The sequence below is a fragment of the Mytilus edulis genome, chromosome 4, assembly GCF_963676685.1.
Source record: "Mytilus edulis chromosome 4, xbMytEdul2.2, whole genome shotgun sequence".
In the NCBI taxonomy this organism is placed as follows: Eukaryota; Metazoa; Mollusca; class Bivalvia; order Mytilida; family Mytilidae; genus Mytilus; species Mytilus edulis.
In genome coordinates, this window is record NC_092347.1 from 46,987,863 (window position 1) to 47,003,573 (window position 15,711).

General features: G+C 33.0%; 1 long non-coding RNA gene across 1 annotated transcript; it reads right to left on the minus strand.

Annotated features, from left to right (window-relative positions):
- Window positions 1-1,605: 1,605 nt before the first annotated feature.
- Window positions 1,606-14,686, minus strand: LOC139519837 (uncharacterized). Its single transcript, XR_011663694.1, has 3 exons — window positions 14,456-14,686; window positions 7,633-7,713; window positions 1,606-3,222 (listed from the first exon to the last, which is right to left on the minus strand). It is a non-coding gene; the product is annotated as an uncharacterized lncRNA (long non-coding RNA).
- Between the last annotated feature and the right edge of the window lie 1,025 nt (window positions 14,687-15,711).

Consider the following 15,711-nt stretch of genomic DNA (forward strand, 5'->3'; position numbering starts at 1 on the left):
CATACAAAAACACAATCTTATCTTAACATACCTTTCCGTTGGATCCTTTGACGGCACCTAGAGGAAACTTGGACAAAAATACATACAAAAACACAATCTTATCTTAACATACCTTTCCCTTGGATCCTTTGCTGGCACCTAGAGGAAACTTGGACAAAAATGCATACAAACACACAATCTTATCTTCACATACCTTTCCGTTGGATCCTTTGACAGCACCTAGAGGAAACTTGGACAAAAATACATACAAAAACACAATCTTATCTTAACATACCTTTCCGTTGGATCCTTTGACGGCACCTAGAAGAAACTTGGACAAAAATACATACAAAAACACAATCTTATCTTAACATACCTTTCCCTTGAATCCTTTGATGGCACCTAGAGGAAACTTGGACAAAAATACATACAAAAACACAATCTTATCTTAACATACCTTTCCGTTGGATCCTTTGACGGCACCTAGAAGAAACTTGGACAAAAATACATACAAAAACACAATCTTATCTTAACATACCTTTCCCTTGAATCCTTTGATGCCACCTAGAGGAAATTTGGAGAAAAAAACATACAAAAACACAATCTTATCTTAACATACCTTTCCCTTGGATCCTTTGACGGCACCTAGAGGAAACTTGGACAAAAATACATACAAAAACACAATCTTATCTTAACATACCTTTCCGTTGGATCCTTTGACGGCACCTAGAAGAAACTTGGACAAAAATACATACAAAAACACAATCTTATCTTAACATACCTTTCCCTTGGATCCTTTGACGCCACCTAGAGGAAATTTGGACAAAAATACATACAAAAACACAATCTTATCTTAACATACCTTTCCCTTGGATCCTTTGACGGCACCTAGAGGAAATTACGAGAAAAAGGCATACAAAAACACAATCTTATCTTAACATACCTTTCTGTTGGATCCTTTGACGGCACCTAGAAGAAACTTGGACAAAAATACATACAAAAACACAATCTTATCTTAACATACCTTTCCCTTGAATCCTTTGATGGCACCTAGAGGAAACTTGGACAAAAATACATACAAAAACACAATCTTATCTTAACATACCTTTCCCTTGGATCCTTTGATGGCACCTAGAGGAAACTTGGACAAAAATGCATACAAACACACAATCTTATCTTAACATACCTTTCCGTTGGATCCTTTGACAGCACCTAAAGGAAACTTGGACAAAAATACATACAAAAACACAATCTTATCTTAACATACCTTTCCCTTGAATCCTTTGATGCCACCTAGAGGAAATTTGGAGAAAAAAACATACAAAAACACAATCTTATCTTAACATACCTTTCCCTTGGATCCTTTGACGGCACCTAGAGGAAACTTGGACAAAAATACATCCAAAAACACAATCTTATCTTAACATACCTTTCCGTTGGATCCTTTGACGGCACCTAGAAGAAACTTGGACAAAAATACATACAAAAACACAATCTTATCTTAACATACCTTTCCCTTGAATCCTTTGATGCCACCTAGAGGAAATTTGGAGAAAAAAACATACAAAAACACAATCTTATCTTAACATACCTTTCTTTCCCTTTGATCCTTTGACGGCACCTAGAGGAAACTTGGACAAAAATACATACAAAAACACAATCTTATCTTAACATACCTTTCCCTTGGATCCTTTGATGGCACCTAGAGGAAACTTGGACAAAAATACATACAAAAACACAATCTTATCTTAACATACCTTTCCCTTGGATCCTTTGACACCACCTAGAGGAAATTTGGAGAAAAAGGCATACAAAAACACAATCTTATCTTAACATACCTTTCCGTTGGATCCTTTGACGGCACCTAGAGGAAACTTGGACAAAAATACATACAAAAACACAATCTTATCTTAACATACCTTTCCCTTGGATCCTTTGACGGCACCTAGAGGAAACTTGGACAAAAATACATACAAAAACACAATCTTATCTTAACATACCTTTCCCTTGGATCCTTTGACGCCACCTAGAGGAAATTTGGACAAAAATACATACAAAAACACAATCTTATCTTAACATACCTTTCCCTTGGATCCTTTGACGGCACCTAGAGGAAATTTGGAGAAAAAGGCATACAAAAACACAATCTTATCTTAACATACCTTTCCCTTGGATCCTTTGACGCCACCTAGAGGAAATTTGGACAAAAATACATACAAAAACACAATCTTATCTTAACATACCTTTCCTTTGGATCCTTTGACGGCACCTAGAAGAAACTTGGACAAAAATACATACAAAAACACAATCTTATCTTAACATACCTTTCCCTTGGATCCTTTGACGCCACCTAGAGGAAATTTGGACAAAAATACATACAAAAACACAATCTTATCTTAACATACCTTTCCCTTGGATCCTTTGACGCCACCTAGAGGAAATTTGGAGAAAAAGGCATACAAAAACACAATCTTATCTTAACATACCTTTCCCTTGGATCCTTTGACAGCACCTAGAGGAAACTTGGACAAAAATACATACAAAAACACAATCTTATCTTAACATACCTTTCCCTTGGATCCTTTGACGCCACCTAGAGGAAATTTGGACAAAAATACATACAAAAACACAATCTTATCTTAACATACCTTTCCTTTGGATCCTTTGACGGCACCTAGAAGAAACTTGGACAAAAATACATACAAAAACACAATCTTATCTTAACATACCTTTCCCTTGGATCCTTTGACGCCACCTAGAGGAAATTTGGAGAAAAATACATACAAAAACACAATCTTATCTTAACATACCTTTCCGTTGGATCCTTTGACTGCGCCTAGAGGAAATTTGGAGAAAAAGGCATACAAAAACACAATCTTATCTTAACATACCTTTCCCTTGGATCCTTTGACAGCACCTAGAGGAAACTTGGACAAAAATACATACAAAAACACAATCTTATCTTAACATACCTTTCCCTTGGATCCTTTGACGCCACCTAGAGGAAATTTGGAGAAAAAGGCATACAAAAACACAATCTTATCTTAACATACCTTTCCCTTGAATCCTTTGATGCCACCTAGAGGAAACTTGGACAAAAATACATACAAAAACACAATCTTATCTTAACATACCTTTCCCTTGGATCCTTTGACAGCACCTAGAGGAAACTTGGACAAAAGACATACAAACATGCACACAATCCTATCAAAACTTACCTCACTGTCTGATCCTGGACGTAATCTAAAACATAAAATGAAATAGATTACCATACTTCACTTTCAATTATTTGAAGTAACCTATAGAAAATGGAAAGAAAAAAACACCATAAATATGAAAACATATAAAATGAAACAGATAAACATCAAAACATATAAAATGAAATAGATAAACATACATCACTTTCAAATCTTTGAAGTTACCTATACTATATATTTTCTATAGGCTATAGAAAATATAAAGAAAATTAAAAACCAATTATTGAGAGAACAATTGAAGGTCTTTCCACAAATAAGGATAATTTTAAAATATTAAAATTTGATTATGAATGTCGATTCCAGTTTATTGTACCCCGATTCCAAAAATATATGGTTTCTATACAAAAAAAATATAAAAAAAGAGAGATTATTTTTAATTTGAAAAATGTCACTTCCGGTATTGTTTGATAGTTTACTTGACACTGATTTCAAAAATATATGGTTCTATATACTTTACATTAAGTGAAAAAAATAGTTATACTTCCAGTTTAGAAAAGGTCACTTACAGTTGTTTTTTTTCAAGGATAAATGGATTACAAGCTAATGCAAAAAGTCCCATGACTTTATTATGTATACACATGAGTTATAAAAAGCAAAGGTCAAATTATAGAACGTAAGAAGGTCCGAAACAAGGGCCTCAAATCAAAAGACCCTATGTTTTGATTATATATGATAAATGAGATAAATATAACCAGACCTGTAATTTTAGATATTATAGGGGAGAAAACTCTCATTAAAGGACAGTACCCTATCAACTCAAGTTTACGTATTAGGACATGTCGCAACTAATAATTCTTAAAAATGTTTTGTTGATATCTTATAACTAAGATTTCTGAAAGTTATTGATAACAAGCCAAAATCAAAATTTTGAACATGACCTTGACTTCATATTCATTTTTATGGACCAAGGATCTTAAAAATCAAATGACCCTAGGCCTCTATCACTTATGGTTTTCTAATTCCAAAATACATTTCACTTATATCAAATGCAAAAGGGGAAATAACTCTCATATAGAATCTTTATACGGCTTTGGTCAAAATGAAACGAAAAATCCTGAGGATGTAACGAGCAAATATGAAAAATAAGTTTGTCGGTTTCTTATACAGTTGCAATGTTTTCGAATTAACAAGAGAAACAGTGTTCGGGGAGATAACTCTTACATGGAAAAGTATTTGGTTACGCAATAGTAGTTACAAAAGTGTACAAACTGTACAATATCATACTCCAAATATCTAAGAGACATCTTGCGAAACAACACAACAGCTAAGGAAAAAAATTAGACAGAAATATTTTCTGAAGATAAAGGAAGAAAACAACCATACACATGAAACCATATAAAAGGAAATAGATAAACATTATTATTAATTACCTGGTGCTTGAATCGGAAACAAAAACAAAACAAGTTCAAAAATATCAAACAAAATATAAAACTTGTAAAAAATTAGCTTCTTTAGCTTTTTTCTTTCTTTCAAAATATATAAAAAAAATTGTAAGTGGAACCCTGTGTCTCACCTAATATTTTCTGTAAATCGAAGGCTAAACACAAATCAGGGAAATTTTCTTTTAAATATTTTCTCAATACTATCTTTTGATTGTAAGAAGCTTCTGTCTAAGTTTGGTAAAAATCCAGGATATTTTATAAATCTAATGAATATATATATAATAAGTTTTAAAAAAAAAATTTATTTGCAGACTGTATGTAATGTTAGATAAAGTCCATTTGTAAGTAAAATGCGGAAAAACAAAATTTACATCTGGATACTATCTTATGATCATAAACAAGCTTCTGTCCAAGTTTGGTAAAAATCCAGGGTAGTTTAAGAAAGTTGTTAAAATTTCAACAAGAGTGCACACCCTGAAATGTCTCGCCTTCTTTAGTAATCATTTAATAATATTATGTTGACAGTCCTTAATATTAAGCTTTATTACAACTATCACATAAACTTAACTTTAACCAAGAAAACTAGACATTGACCAATGAACCATAAAAATAAGGTCAAGGTCAGATGAAACATGACAGGCAGGCATGTACAGCTAACAATTCTTCCATAAAATAAATTTAATTGACCTATTACTTATAGTTAAAGAAAAACAGACTAAAACACAAAAACTAAACAATGAGCAATGAACTGTGAACATGAGGTCAAGGTCAAATAAAACCTACAAGACTGACATATTGATCATAAAATATTTCAAATACACCAAATATACCTATTGCATATATTATTAGAAAAAAAGACCAAAACTCAAAAACTTAACTTTGACCACTGAACACAAATGAAGTCAAGGTCATATGACACCTGCCAGCTAGACAGTGTACACCTTACAATTATTCTATACACCAAATACAGTAGACCTATTGCATACAGTATAAGAAAAACAGACTAAAACACAAAAACTTAACTATAACCACTGAACCATGAAAATGAGGTCAAGGTCAGAACATCAGATGACACCTGCCAGTTGGACATGTACACCTTACAGTCCTTCCGTACACTGAATATACTAGACCTATAATTGCGTATAGTATCTGAGATATGGACTTGACCGGCAAAACTAAACCTTGCTCACTGTTCCATGAAATGAGGTCAAGGTCAAGTGATAACTGTCTGACAGGCATGAGGACCTTGCAAGGTACGCACATTCCAAATATAGTTACTGGTATCTCATTACATATAAGGGAGAATTTACAAAAAAGTAGTCACTGAACCATGATAATGAGGTCAAGGACATTGGACATATGTGACTGATAAAAAATTCATAACATGAGGCATCCATATACAAAGTATGAAACATCCAGGTCTTCCCCCTTCTAAAATATAAAGCTTTTAAGAAGTTATAGCTAATGCCCCCTGCCACCAGATCACTATCCCTATGTCATGCTCGACAAAAACTTTAACCACAGAGTGAATGTTTGTGGATGATGCCATCAACGACGGAATGTAGGATTGCTATGTCTCGCTTTTTTGAACAAAAATGATTCAAGTATCAACTGAATTTCAAACCATCTTAATCAAGTCATATTTTTCAAATTACTTTCAAAAAATATTGACAATCAGAAAATTTCTTGCATTCAGATAATTTTAGTAGCACTAAGAGAAAAGATTTCTAAATTGTCATTGTTTAGAGACTATTTGATGTTGAAATTAATCTAGAAATGAATGTGAAAGCATTGGTTTATGTCAAATCCTAAATTCTAGGACAAGTTGTTTATTTACAATTACCTCGGGGTATATGATATATATCTGCGATATATGAAAAGGGTGAGAAATTCAGATGAAATATACCAATAGGTTGATATTATCACTTGCTTGATTATATCATAAGTATCTGAAACTAATCAGATGTCCGTATTTATTTTTGATGCGGTTAAACCACAGTCGTAAATGCATCAGTTATTTGTCAAACCAATTAAACTCGATTTATTCTGATATGGTATTTCCACTGATGCCAGTGATAGATGCAATAAATCCAACTATTTTGACATTTGCACCTAATTAACATTCAAGGGTTTGTATACATAAAACATGATAACAATTATTTAAAGAAATTCCATTGTGACAGTGTCCTTTAAGAGGGAACGGCAATGAAACTTTTTATCAGTTTTAAATTAATATTTTAACATGTTAAAATCAGTGAAGGTGTTACACTCTGCATGCTCTGGGGTGATATTACATTTATCTGACCACAGATGTAATACACATCTATGATCTGACCAAACGTCTTTTATATGTATTGTAATTTGGAATTGAAATATCTTTATAATGAAAGATGTAAAACAAGTGAAAGTGTTTAAGATGTGATGAATTTATTGGAAAAGAAGGTGATATTATTGCGACTATTTACAAGATGATGAGCGGGGAAAATATTGGAAAATATTGAAATATATCTATAGGTCTGTTTTTTGTTAATTAATATATGACAAGGTATATATTTTTGATAAACAAAATATATGAAAAGGGTGGGGTACTTGATGTCTCAGCTGCTCACCCCTACCAAAAAAAGTTTGAAGTGGCCCCCCCGAGACAATCACAATACATTAATATCATTCTTTATTAAACAAATTCAGACGCAGTAACTGTGCTACAGGAGCATCAATTATACATAGTACATTATAATTACAGATGACAGAACAAGTGAAACTATGAGCTACTGGTCACTGATGATACCCCCGCCGTAAAAATATGCAAGTGTTTGTTAAACAGGAAGTTGTTGAGTGATGAATCTGAAAACGTATCACACAGTATAGCTGACTTTTATTACTGTATAAAGAGATTTTGGACTAATTTGTAATGATTTTTCAAGCTGTTTCTCCAACTAATTTGAAAACTATTTTTTATTATCTAACAAATTTTAACAAAGTTTCAAATACAATTGTAATGAGCAAATACTTACATCATCATTATCTGGCAACTAAAATGAAACCGTCTTCCTTCAGGTGTAGGACTGAACTTTCATCTGGGCTCATCCAGGGGTCTGTAATACAAAATAAAAGAATTCTTATATTTATGAGACAACAGTTAGTAAATTGAAATTAAAATATACTTAAATCAAAGTAATATGAAGATATCCAAATTGACAATCAGAAACTTTTCTTTCGTTCAGTTAGTCTTCATTAGAGATATAGATTCCTACACTGCAACAAGTGTATTACGATACTTCTCCACTCGAGACAGTTAAATTTTATTATTTAAAGTGCGAGGATTGCCGAGCTCTTTAAATAACTAAAATTTAACTGTCGAGAGTGGAGAAATATCGTAATACACGAGTTATAGTGTCGGAATCTGTTTCTTTAATGATTTTTATCCTTCTTTTTCAAAGATTTTCAGAAACTTGTGTTCTTTATATGCGATGTCACCAGGCATTGTTGCCTTTTTTCATGACGTCACAATAGGAAAATTCAGAAGAAAACAAAACATTTAGATGTTATAATTAAATTTATGCTAAGAACAAATTTTTCACTAGTGAGGAGAAATATTTTTCTCACACCTGTCAGGAAATGTGAAAATAGCACAAAAATTAGAGAAAAAAGGTTTCCAAATTGTCAATGATTAGATAATTAAAAGCTGACTGCCACGAGCGCATGATATGCTGGACGCTTTTTAAAGAATAAAGTCCCATAAGTCCTTAATGTTATAAATTTATAAATAAAAAGAGTTAAAGGAGGTTTAATTTAATAGTTAGAAACCAGTCACCAAAGTTTCATGAAAACTTTCAAAGCACTTGTTACTGTGTTATTGTCTGGAAAACGGGAAATCCCCAATTTCTTATGAATAAAATCTCATGACTTATAACACAAAATTTAAAATTTATAAAAATTGAAACTTTAAGGGAGTTTACGTCAATAGATATTAAAAATATTTCATCAAAGTTTTAATGCAAATTGGTTAAAGCATTTTGGAGTTATTATTGGACAATGTATACCATAATACATCCCGTAAAAAGGCATATGAAAATAAAACAAGAGGCTGTCACAACGACAGCAAACCGGATTTATTAATATTTATTTGTGTCCTGGCAATATCACAAGAACCATTACTGATGAATGGTGAAAGTTAAAATCGTCAATATCAAATTTGACCTCCATTTTGTCATCAGTATCAACATCTTAAAATTTGAAAAGCTTATAATATTAGATTGAATGGTTCATGAGTAAATGCAACAACGTGAATGGAAACGCCATTTCACAATCTTTCAAGAACCATAACTCCTGAACGGTAAAAGTCAAAATCGACATTATTGAACTTGACCTCTAATTTGCCATCAGTAACAACATATAAAAATTTCAAAAGCTTTGGTTGAATGGTTCATGAGAAAATGAACGGACATGACTGGAAACACCATTTTTCAATCTTTCAAGAACCATAACTCCTGAACAGTAAAAGTCAAAATCGTCATTATTGAACTTGACCTCTATTTTGTCATCAGTAACAACATAATAAAATTTGGGAAGCTTTGGTAAAACAGTTCATGCTTAAATGGATGGACATAACTGGAAACACCATTTTTCAATCTTTCAAGAACCATAACTCCTGAACGGTAAAAGTCAAAATCGCCATTATTGAACTTGACCTCCATTTTGTCATCAGTAACAACATATTAAAATTTGGGAAGCTTAGGTAGAACAGTTCATGCGTAAATGCACGGACACGACTGGAAACTCCATTTTTCAATCTTTCAAGAACCATAACTCCTGAACGGTAAAAGTCAAAATCGCCATTATTGAACTTGACCTTCATTTAGTTGTCAGTAACAACATATTAACATTTTAAAAGCTTTGTTTGAATGGTTCATGAGTTAATGAACGGACAACATTTGATAGCCGCCCGCCCGACTGCCCGCCCGCCCGCTGTACATCCCCAAATCAATAACCGACATTTTTGTCACAAAAATCTGGTTAAAAATTGGGTATGATGAGACAACTCTCCACATGAGACCAAATGATACAGAAATTCACAACTATAAGACAGCCTGCGTAATGACAATATGTCTGGAGGATGTGGTATTTCAATCAACCTTCTGTTCATCACAAGCCAATGTAAAGTGTTCAGACCCTGCATACAGCTAAAAGACATTAATAAATATGAGTAAACAGTCATTCATGGCCCATAATTCACAATTTTCAGGAAGTAATATTACAATGAAAGATGACCTTAATATCACTCAAGTAACGAAACCTTTAGAAAACATAATAAGCTTAAGGTGGTACCCAACACTTGCACTAAAATGAATTTGGTTCGTTTAATTTTCATAAAATTTTGTCAAAGTACTTACTTTGACCCTTTTACAAAAATATAAAAAATTCAAAAATTTTGAACCAACCGTTTTGTCAGAAAAATTACACTGGTTATATAGCAGTTTGACAAACACCAATTTTGATCATTGAGAAGCTTAATATTCCTTTTACAACACAACGAAATTAAAACGTTTAGCTGACTTTACAGAGTTATCTCCCTGTAGTGTTAGGTACCACCTTAAGGCCTCAACCAATTAATTTCTAGTTCTTCTGACACTTATAAAAAAAAAGGGTAGCAACAGAGCGAAAGTTTGTTGTTTTTTTTTCAAAATTTCATTTCATTATATTTTACTAGCAAATGATATTATTTTTGACATATTAAAAAAATAAAATCTATGAAAAACATTTTATGCCACCTACTAATCTCTCAATAAGTTAATGTTAAAGCAAGGGTTTTCAACCCACAGAGCTGCTCCAGTCATGCTTCAGTGATTTCCTATATAATCAACCAAATTTTTCCCACAAAAAGGGGGGGGGCTGCCCCCCCCCCCCCTGGATCCAACTACGCTCTGTGTTGCAGGCCATGTACTGTGTGTGAACTGTATTGGTTACAAACCTCAACAAATTTGGTCTCTGGTGAAAGTTTGTCTCATTGACAATCATACAAATTATTTTTAAAAGATTTAATACATTGTTCAGTTGGATTGATGTGCTATTTCAATTACCACAAACACTTTCTTATCAAATTTCGTGCTTTATAACTTTGTAATGATACTAACAATATAAATTAAAGTATGGAGGGAAAAAACTTTTAAAAGATTAACAAGAGTGCACATGCTGAAATGTCTGGCCTTCTTTACTAATCACTGATATAAATTTATTTTGATAGTCCTAAATATAAAGCTTTATTACAACTGTTACATAAACTTAACATTAACCAAGAAAACTAAACATTGACCAAAGAACCATGAAAATGAGGTCAAGGTCAGATGAATCATGCCAGATAGACATGTACAGCTAACAATTCTTCCATACAACAAATATAGTTGACCCATTGCTTATATAAAGTTTAAGAAAATCAGACCAAAACACAAAAACTTAACAATGAGCAATGGACCATGAAAATGAGGTCAAGGTCAGGTACCATGCCAGGCAGGAATGTACAGCTAACGATTCTCCATACAAGAAATATAATTGACCTATTGTTTATAGTTAAGGAAAAACAGACCAAAACACAAAAACTTAGCAATGAGCAATGAACTGTGAAAATGAGGTCAAGGTCAAATAAAACATGTTGGACTGACATATAGATCATGAAATATTTCCATACACCAAATATAGTTGACCTATTGCATATAGTATTACAAAAAAAAGACCAAAACTGAAAAACTTAACTTTGATCACTGGACAATGAAAATGAGGACAAGGTCATATGACACCTGTTAGCTAGACATGTACACCTTACAATTGTTCCATACACAAAATATAGTAGACATATTGCATACAGTATTAGAAAAACAGACCAACAACACAAAAACTTAACTATAACCACTGAACCATGAAAATGAGGTCAAGGTCAGATGTTACCTGCCAGTTGGACATGTACACCTTACAGTCCTTTCATACACTGAATATGCTAGACCTATTGCTTATAGTATCTGAGATATGAACTTGACCATGAAAACTTCATTGTTAACTGAACCATGAAATGAGGTCAAGGTCAAGTGAAAACTGTCTGACGGACATGAGAACCTTGCAAGGTACTCACATGCCAAATATAATTATCCTATTACTTATAATAAGAGAGAATTATTTAACATTACAAAAAATCTTAATTTTTTTTTTCAAGTAGTTACTGAACCATAAACATAAACAGGTCAAAGACATTGGACATGTGACTGACAGAAACTTTGTAACATTAGGCATCCATCTACAAGGTATGAAGCATCCAGGTCTTCCACCTTCTAAAACATAAAGCTTTAAAGAAGTTAGCTAACATGGCCGCCAGATCACTATCCCTTTGACGAGCTTTGTGCAACAAAAGTCACAGGCTCGACAAAAACAAGAATGTGTCCAAAGTACACGGATGCCCCACTCGTACTATCATTTTCCATCTTCAGTGGACGGTGAACTAGGGATCAAAACTTTAATTTGGCATTAAATATAATATCAAGGGGAACATGAGTAGTAAGTTTCATTAGTTGATTGGACTTCAACTCCATCAAAAACTACCTTGACCAAAACTTTAACCTGAAGTGGGACAGATGGACGGATGGACGAATAGACCGACAAGCGAACAGACGGATGAACAATTTGACAAGACTAATGAACGAACAATTGGACGAACTAAAACGGAGGCACAGACCAGAAATCATAATGCCCCTCTTTTATTGTAGGTGGCGCATAAAATAGTTAACAAATATAATTATATTTATCAAAGTTGTACATATATCGATGCTAGTTTGTTTTGTTTGGTAAGGAGCATGTGTTTATGCTATTTATAGAAAGTTCTGTTTGATTGGATATATAAAGTATGCAGGAAGAATTTCATGCACGGGTGGTTTGATAGTAGTTAAATTTAGTCATTCGAGTCATTGCAGTCAAGTGCTCTAGATGCTTTTTTCCAAATAATTAATTATGAAAATTATTTATTTACAGGTTGATAGTCCAAGAAGAGTCGAAAATATTGAAGTTGCAGTGCTAGTTAGAGAAAACACAATTTTCATAATTCTCATTGATATAAAATGAATTTCGTGTACTTATTACCTGAATAAAAATGCACTTGACTTTTGCAAGTGGCTACTCCCATGTGAGAGTTTTGTATTATATTGATAAATGTTTTATGTTCGGTTGAGGTTACCAATTAGAACATAATAGTATCATTGCAGTACCACTCCAATGCATTGCACTGCCATCATCATTTGGATTCGTTCTTCATCCATGTTAAATTGTCATCAAGACATTGAAAAATCTTCCAAATTATTGGGAGGTGTCAGTGCTTATTGTGCCAAATTGTGGTCTTCCACAAAGCACTTTATAGATATCACATTATCAGTCTGATTAAAATTTTGGTTTTATAATTTGAAGACGCAGGTTTCTTTTTATTATCAGACAAAAAGACTTTTTTTTCGGGAAAGTGTTTACTTTTGTTAAATATAAAATAATTTGAGTTTTAATAAGGCAAGAATTTTTAACTTATTGGTTTATTGACAGACTTAATTCTTTGAAATGTTCATGCTGAAATTTCATTCTTTTTTTATTTTCCAGTGTGGATTAGGTGAAGTAAAAGATGAAATACACTTGGTCTTTCATTGCACCAAATTAAACAAGGAAAATGTTTAAAACTTTCTCTCATGAAGTCATGTAAAATAAACTTATCTAGTTCTCCTGAAAAGTTATTTTTGTTGATGGCCTGTGCCTTGACATTTTAGTAATTAATGTTCCTTTTCATTAGTTAAATTTATAATTTTATAACTATAGCTTGCTTGACATTTTTATAGAGAGAGCATATAAGGCTTATATTAATTCAAAATAATTCTTAGCTTACCTCACATATTGTGCGTGTAGCACATTTCCATAGTGACCATAAAATATGATTTTGTTGTATCATTTATGTTTTGGCAGGACCTACACAAATGTATATACAGGTTGCCACCCCCCAGGTGGAGATATCCCTTAAATTAGGGACTGTCCATCAGTCAATGGGGCGACTGTTGTAGAAAAACTGATTTTTTAACTTAAAAGGGGAAAAATTCTTGGACATGTTTTGACCATATAATACCAGATAGATGTAGAGTTCTTAGTGGCAGATCCAGAACTTTTCATAAGGGGGGCCTGCTGATTGTCCTAAGGGGGGTCTTGCTTCAGTGACTATATAATCAACCTATTTTTTCTAAAGAAATGCCCCCCCCCCCCTTTGGATCCACCTATGGTTCTTTGGGTATAGTTTCCTCAAATAATATTAATATGTGCTCATTTGTACTAAGTGGTTTTTACAAAACAAAAAAATATTTTATATCACTTGAAGTGTATCCCTCATAATAGGGATAGTCATTACATTGAGAGGTTATCCCTCATTTGAGGGGTTGTTCCCAATCTGAAATGATGTCAGTACAACAAAATTGATAGACTCAACTATACAATCCTGCAAAGCATTAAATATGGTTTATACTACATAATACTTTATAGACCTTTCCTTTCATTTCTATTTATTAATATGGTATGTTATTTTAAATTGATTTACACAAAATAGCATGCATGCGGCGTGCAGTCGAGTAGACCCGTCGGGGAAAATATAGTAGTGTAACAAATTCAAAGCAGATTACTGAATCATGAAATTTATATGTTCTTTTTGGATTGTCTTTTTATAAATACTTTTTCGACAGCCACCAAAATAAACTTGACATTCATTTTGTGCAACACTTCTATTACTATTCCATTAATTTGTTAACGTGTTACCATTAAAGAAAGAATAAAAGCTACCTTCTGCAAGAGACTTTCCAACCAAAGTGATAACAGCCAACTCAGTTAAACTAGTAATTCGAAATAAATTCCCTCTTGATAAAAGTGTTCACAAATTAGAACAAAAGAAATCATAATGCCCAATAAATAGCCGTCAGGTATTGTCTAATGAACCATGAAGCCTGGCTAAATACAGTATTGTAAAATCTGTTCAAGTTCAAAACACAAGTTTAACCTTTCTATAGCCATATGAAAAAAATACGCCAACTTCTGTTTTATTGGTGATTTTTTAGGTGCAAAGACACTTGAAAAATTAAATGAGGATTATTTTTTTTCCATCAGTATCAATTTGTTTATTTAGTTTGCAGAACAATAGCATTTTGCATGGGCGGGTCTAGGTAAGGCCGTAAGTGACGTACGTCCCCCTTTTCAAAAAAATAAAATAAAAAATAATATTGGCATCTGCAATTGAATTTGACAATACATCATCTATACTATTTTAAAAACGAGAAGACCAAGTGGCGGATCCAGAGGTGGTCGTAGAGGGCGTACGCCCCCCTTTGCTTGGCTTTTTTTTTTTTTTTTTTGGAAAAATGATTTATCAGAAAAGACTTCGTGAACTTTGCCATTTCCCGTGTACTTAATTTTAATGCGACAATTCTTTACTTATAAAGATATTTTTCGCTGAGATACGTATTTATTGAGTATGTCTAAGTCGTGTGATTCGCTATGGTGGAGTTGACCAGTGCGTCACTCAGTCATCATTTGAAATTCAAATTACAGTAACACATTGCTTAGTCTGAGGATGACAAACATGATACCTTCAAAGCGACACAGGATTGAGCAAAAACGTATGAGAAGTGACTTCTATTTCACAATTCAATCAATCAGAAAGTAATGCTCTATTACAATCTCATGGAGAAAAAAAACACAGCAATATTATTTACCTACGAAAACATGTTTTATCCCAAACGCCCCAGCCTATTTTAGAATAACATGATAGCTGAATAATGATCCCCAGTCAGTATCAGCTCAATAGATACATGGATAGATTTAAAGTCTAAGATACAAACCATTTGATTTAAGGAGGCAGTCTAAGGTATCTGAGAGAGAAAAAAATCTGACTCCGATTTTTGCATTAAATAAAAAATTTTGCTATTTGAAATGAAAATTTCCCACAGAATTATTTAGCGTTAAATGTACATGATGAATAAAAAACGGGCGTATTTTTTTAAGGTCGGGGGTTTGCATGTCTGACCGGAATGTCTGTTTCGCCG